Source organism: Nilaparvata lugens, chromosome 8, assembly GCF_014356525.2.
Source record: "Nilaparvata lugens isolate BPH chromosome 8, ASM1435652v1, whole genome shotgun sequence".
Taxonomy (NCBI): Eukaryota; Metazoa; Arthropoda; class Insecta; order Hemiptera; family Delphacidae; genus Nilaparvata; species Nilaparvata lugens.
In genome coordinates, this window is record NC_052511.1 from 4,676,861 (window position 1) to 4,684,015 (window position 7,155).

Below are 7,155 nucleotides of genomic sequence, written 5' to 3' on the forward strand. Positions count from 1 at the left end.
CAGAGCTAGTAAAGGATAGCGCTATCTGCTTTGTCGAATGATAGACAAGGATAGCAGCACCAATGTTGATCAAATACTGCCATTATAACGTGGACCACACTATGAGAATCCTTCTACTCCTTCATCTTTGCATTAATTAATCAACTATAAATACAATTTAATGAAAACAACTTTATATTTTCAAAACCACCAACTTAAAAACCAATTGAGATACAATTTTCTGTTGTAACACAATTATCAATCTCTAGTAAACTGAAAGCTTGAACATTGAAAAGCAGAGTATACAGTGTGGGTAAGCCCTACGATTGTCCATTGGCTGACGACCAATAGAGACTGAGCTCTACTGCTATTGGTCAAGACAAGGCACGCCCGAGTATTCCAAATATGGTCATGAGAGACGTCAAACAACAACAAATGAAGAAAAGCAATCACATAATCTCAACACAATGAGTTGTGTTGTGAAGTGAAAGCATGATTTATACATTTTATGCCGATCCTCTGCCTTGTCACTGCCTTCTTTAAAGGACAGTTGATACTGTCATTGAGACTAATTTCATTGTGATTGAAAGAATAAGATGATGATATTGTCAATACCATTATATTTTTTATGAATCAATTCAAATTACAAAGCCTAACTACGACCTGATTCTGTAATTCAAATTGATTTTGAAAAATATAGTGGTATTGACAACATCAACGTCTTAGGCTAGCTTCACACGCATTCGGTTTCATTCGGTTCGGATCGTTACCGAAAACGAATTAGGCTTTCATTCATGTCAGGTTCTAATTCGTACGGTTGTAATAAGGTATTTTCTTCTCAAACACAGCTGTGTTTGGATTTTCACAGTTCATGCTGGTATATTTAAATACAACAGCTGGTGTTAAATTGTGAGATGTTATTATTTCTTAAACAACAAAATTTCAAAGTTAATCAAAAATTATGAATTATTTGAATAGTTTCTTTTTGATTGAGTAAATTTTGGATGTTCAGAGAGATTATTTTTTAAATTGAAAATTTGTTCCTTGTTTTGACATAATTATATATAGTATATAAACTTCATCTCTTCTCTCCATTGATGAAATCATGTAATATTCATGGAAAATTTAAAAAAAATAAAAAAATAAAATTCTCCCTGAGTTTCAATTTATATTTTTCATATTTTTTTTAGCAACCTATTCATTGAGAAAAAGATGTTCCTGTGAACTAACAGAAATGAATTGACCATATGATTTTGACTTGGAAAATTTTGAAACAGATAATCACGATATCAGGTTAAAATAAAAACAAAAAAGGCAAGCGTGTGTAAAAGACTTTGTTTTTCCTGTTTCCCTAGCAACGAATTAGAATATGATGAAACATGTTCGTATCGAGGGGGCGTTTGGTGCTATGCGGTTGCTATTCGGTACCGAATTCAAATCGAATAATTGTGTCACACTTATCGGAATTTGCCAAAAACGAACCGAAAACGAAACGAACCGAATGAGTGTGAAACTAGCCTTATTGTTTCAATTATGGAAAAATACAACAACAAATACAATCAAATCATCAACTTTGTATTTCAAGAATAATTCCAGTAGCCCTAGAAATAAAATTGAATATCCAAGTTCATTATACAACAAGCAACTGTCTACTAACTCAGTTAATGGACCAAATCTATTCAATATTCAAAGAGAAACTCCAAACTCCAATTTCGATTAAGCCTCACACTGTCTAGTTTCATAAGCAGGAAGGAATGTGACTTTATGGAAGACGGGGAATCCAGTAGCAGGAAGAGAAACGCCTCTGAAGGACAGTTCAATTCTCTTGAGACGCACATCCAGTGTCCCCCTCCCCTTACCATCGCCATCCCATCTTCAGATCAGCGTCAGGCTGACATTCTGACTCAACACTGTGAGTAATGAATCACAAGATTATTCCTTTCTGTGCACTGCCTTGGAATGGCCTGCTAAAGTGGATCCTCAATGCTTGAAAGCCTCACAGAAAGAAACTTCCAGCTGGTCTGTCTTTAAATAGGTCAGAGAATAGAATTCATCAAAAAATAAAGTAGTTTCTGGGGAGTATATTTCAATAATTAGCCGGTTCGTTCATCAATTCAAATTTTCAATAATGTAAATCTAAAAGATCTCTCAAAATCTCAACTTTGAATCATTGAACGATCTAAACATTATTGACCGAGCGAAGTGAGGTCTAAGATTCAAGTCGACGGTTTGGCATTTCTCTCAATGAATAAATGTTTGAATGTTTAAATGTTTAAATGTTTGAATGTTTAAATGTTTGAATGTTTAAATGTTTGAATGTTTAAATGTTTGAATGTTTGAATGTTTAAATGTTTGAATGTTTAAATGTTTAAATGTTTAAATGTTTGAATGTTTAAATGTTTGAATGTTTAAATGTTTCAATGTTTAAATATTTTTATGTTGCGCATTTACGGCGAAACGCGTAATAGATTTTCATGAAATTTGACAGGTATGTTGCTTTTTTGATTGCGCGTCGACGTATATACAAGGTTTTTGTAAATTTTGCATTTCAAGGATAATATAAAAGGAGGAAGGAGCCTACTTAATACGCCAATATTAGAGTAAAAATCAGACTATAGAACTATTCATCATAAATCAGCTGACAAGTGATTACACAGATGTGTGGAGAAGCCAGTCTATTGCTGTATTTCCATAAGGTCTATAGTTTCATCAGGTACTTGTGGATGAGAATACTGCGTGAGGTCTACTGTTCAAAAAACTACTAGTATTTTGAAAATAACCTTAAGCTGGGTTTTCGTTTGTGCGTAAATGTCATCGTCGACGACGACTGGGTGAGAATCTCAGATTGGGTAGATTTCAATTTGTCTGCATAACCTAAAAGATTATGTCTAATCATGTTTTAATGAGGAAGGTTGAGTTCATACTTCTAAATGGCAATATGTTGATATTATTAGAAATGTTTTGATTCTTGAATAATAAACAACAAATAATGAAAAGTTATTTGATCAGCTGTTCTAGTACACTTGAAATATGAACAATATGAATGTCAACAATGCTTGTTGTCGTCGACTGCGGAAGTTTACGCACAAACGAAAATGCATCTTTATTCGGTACTTTGAATTGAACTGATTTTTTCATTAGATCTTTGGTACCTTCTCAATCTACTTTTCTATTGAGCAACGAACTGAGTCCGAGATTTTATTACTATTAAACTTTCTAGTTAAACTGGAGAATCTTGGATATCTCTTAACTAGAAGGTGGTGTAACGTCCCAAAGAGTGAAATATCAACCAAATTACACTGAAACATTGTCTGGAATTGATGGAAAAGTTATAATTTGGAGTATCAGTAGGCTATACAAGGCTGTAACAATGTTGAGTGTAGCAATGTGTAGTTACGTTCCACAGAGTAAAATATCAACCAAATTAGAGTGAAACATTGTCTGGAATTAATTGAATAGTCATAATTTGGAGTATTAGTAGGCTATACAAAGCCAACGTTAGTAGACAGAACAAACTTTGTCTACTAACTTTGATACAAAGCTGTGACAATGTTGAGTGTAGCAATGTGTAGTTACGTTCCGCAGAGTAAAATATCAACCAAATTGGAATGAAACATTGTCTGGAATTGATGGAAAAGTGATAATTTGGAGTATCAGTAGACTATACAAGGCTGTGACAATGTTGAGTGTAGCAATGTGTAGTTACGTTCCACAGAGTAAAATATAAACCAAATTGGAGTGAAACATTGTCTGGAATTGGTGGAATACTGACAATGTGAAGCATTAATATTCAATGTGAAAGCAATGTCGAGTATAAGTAATGTGGAGTAGTGTTTCAAAGAGTAAAATATCTACCAGATTAGAGTGAAATATTGTTTATTATATTAATGGAATAGTGATCATGTAAAGTTTTCAATGTTGAGACTCTGTTGAGTGCATGTTGAGGTAGAAATGTTGAAGCAACAATGTGAAAAGTGACAATGTAAAGTGTAACAATGTAAAACAGTTCCAATGCACAGTGTAACAATGTAATGTAATGTAATGACAATGTAAAGTGTAACTATGCAAAGAAGTTCTCACTGAGGTATTAAATAATGAAATACTAGTATCTTAAAGCGAGGAATTTCCCCAAGAATAATATTCGCTTATTTACCCTAATCACTGTGACACCACACTCAGCATGTCGAAAACAAGGAGGAAAAGGCGTCTTCATGGAAAATTCAACCTCAAAAGGCGGAAAAATGATTGGCCGTCCACAAGTGCTGGGAAACACTTTGAAAATTCACATTTTCCCATTCGCTATCTCACTCACAACAACGCCGTTCAATAAATCCCTCTCACTTCATCTGCAATGCTTTCCCGCCAGCAGTCATTTTCTTTGAGCCGCTCCTTATTTTTCCAGTCGCTTTCTTATCGATCGCTTCAGTCCACAGGTCTCCTTCCTCTTTTAATTTCTTCTTCATTTCAATGTATTTCATCTCACTCACTCACAGCAATCACGCAGTGGGTTGTCCTCTTTCCTCCCACCGACACGCACTCATGCCTCACAAATTATATATCATTCATACGGAAATTATAGCGTACCAGTTGAAATATATATTCATTATCTTGTAGTAATTTCCACAGGTGTTACGATATGGGGAAGTTTTGTTCAGGATTAATCCTTATAGATTATATTAGATTGAACATAACTTATCATACACATGATGAACATATGTGTTTGTCAGGTTCCGTTTAATCTAATAGAATCTATAAGGATTAATTTATTAACATTTTGTCAATTACTTTGGTGTAAACCTAGCTTAAGAACCTGACTTTCAAATCAATATCCGTTGGAAGTTATCATTGTTAAGCGTCACTGAATACTTCATTCGAATAGGAATCTATCACTTCACAATTATTGAAATAAACAATGAATTTTATTGAAAAACTAACATTATTATCAACTTTGATAATACTAAATGAACTGAATTATTGAAATTGAAGACTAAATTGTACCATCAGCCATTGGAATTTGAGAGATAATTTATTCAAATTTTTTTCACGAGGTATTTTGTTAGTAGATTGTTTAATCTTTTCTTAGTTCAATGGATGTTCTTCACTACTATTTAAACAACTACGTTAATACTCAATTATTATGTTCAAAAATTCAACTTAGAATCAGCAGTAGAAAATTTTGAAAACCTTCACAATGATGGTCTATAAAATATCTTTATGTCTCAGGTACATTTTGAATAACTACATTTTCTACACAGCAGATGGAGCTGATGACAAAACAGGCAGTAACAGTGCTACCAACCTAACATACCAAAAATGGCGTGGAATTCAAATGTTGCGTTCTTTTTGTGACACTCAGTTCTGTAAACAGTAGACCTCGCGCAATTAAAAGCCACAACCTCCTCTAATACTGTCCATCAGAGTGAATTATGTCCCGTCCTGAGATGTCAGCCAGATATCGGTGTGTAAACAAAACGGTGTGTAATGGCTCTTTGGGTTGTTGTAACTATCTTCAAAAGCTTACCGAGTTGAAAGCAGAGAAAAGTCGGGAGGAAATAATAATATGCTACCTCGAGTTATCAATTGCATGCCTCATTTCTTGCAATTAATAGTCCACACGACAGCTGGATTTTTACCAAGTTACATTGAGATATTAATATTGCATGCGTCATTGCAAGCAATTAATAATCCACTCGACAGCTGATTCTTGATGAATAATTCTATAGTCTGATCTCTACGGTAATATTGGCGTTCGAAGGAGACTCCTTTTCCTTTCGTATTATCCTTAAAATGCAAAATTTCAAAAAAAAACCTTATATATTATACGTCGACGCGAAATTCAAAAAGGAACATACCTGTCGAATTTCATGAAAATCTATTGCTGCTTTTCGCCGTAAGTGCGGAGCATATAAACATAAATATAATCATATGAACATAAAAACATATAAACATAAAGAGAAATGCAAAACCGTCGACTTGAATCTTGGACCTCACTTCACTCGGTCAAATATTGACAGTTACATATTCATCTAGAATGACCCAATACTATATTGTACAGCTATATTTTCACCTAGAAATACGATCAAATTTGCAGCACCTCTTGGTTTATCCCCCAAAACTTCAGCAGTTATCTTCAAAACAGCTGTACAAGGCACAGCAGCAGTTATGAACAATGCATGCTGATAGCCTCCTTCCAGTCTCTTTTGAGGCTTCTACTGACCCTTATAACCAAGTTATAAAATGTACATAGCTTCCACACTCAACGTCGACAAGAATCGACACGTATCCAACAATTTTAGCTGGTTGCTTATGCAAAACGGTGTCGCTTCTATGAGTCTAGCACCGTACTTTCATTACCAGCACTTCACTATTTCACTACTTTTCTTGAGGAGTAGTGCACTGCAGTGCATCTCCACATGGATAATGCATAGCAATAACCACCACCCGAGAGCTGCAAGATCAATAAAACGACAGGGAGGAGGGGTGGAGAGACGTTCCGGCACTAAAATCTTGATGACTAAGTGAAATTTATCAAGGCTCTACGCTGCGAATTACGACTCAAACGCTTCGAATACTTCGCAAACTTCCATTCCACTCCAGTGGAAGCGTTTAACGTCTTAACTCATTTCTATCTTAAAAATTAGTTCGTGGGTGCGTTTGGAATTAGAAGTAGACTGTAGACTGAGTTGAATAGGATCATAAGAGTAAATTATAGAAGAGGATAGTTGTATGATAATGAGTTGGATGATTGTATGAGTTTGATGATTATTATCAGAAGATAGAAAATCTTCAATGATGAATTCATCAAGTAAAATGAGAATCACTTCTTCTCTCAATAAGCTTCTTTTGTAATGAAGATTCTGATTTGGGGATTCACACATAATGTTTCGAATTGGAAATATCATTGGAATAGTAAAACAGCATTAACGATTTCTAGTTCGAGTTTCAAAGTACAAAACGAGTTTCTACATAATTCAAATAAATTATCGATCGAAAACGACCTGATATTGTCGAAACCACCAATTTAGAACAGTTTGTGCCGGTTGCACAAAAGCCGGTTCAACCGTGATTAGTTCCAAGAGAACCAATCAGAGAAGCTTTCTTATCAAAAAAGCCTTCACTGATTGGATCTCGTGAAATTAATCACGGTTAAAATTTAACCGGATTTTGAGCAACCGG

At 34.6% G+C, this 7,155-nt stretch overlaps 1 protein-coding gene across 2 annotated transcripts in view; it reads right to left on the minus strand.

Moving 5' to 3' along the window:
• Nucleotides 1-7,155, minus strand: part of LOC111064328 — a 272,951-nt gene that overhangs the window by 125,850 nt on the left and 139,946 nt on the right. The gene's annotated exons all lie outside the window — the stretch shown is intronic.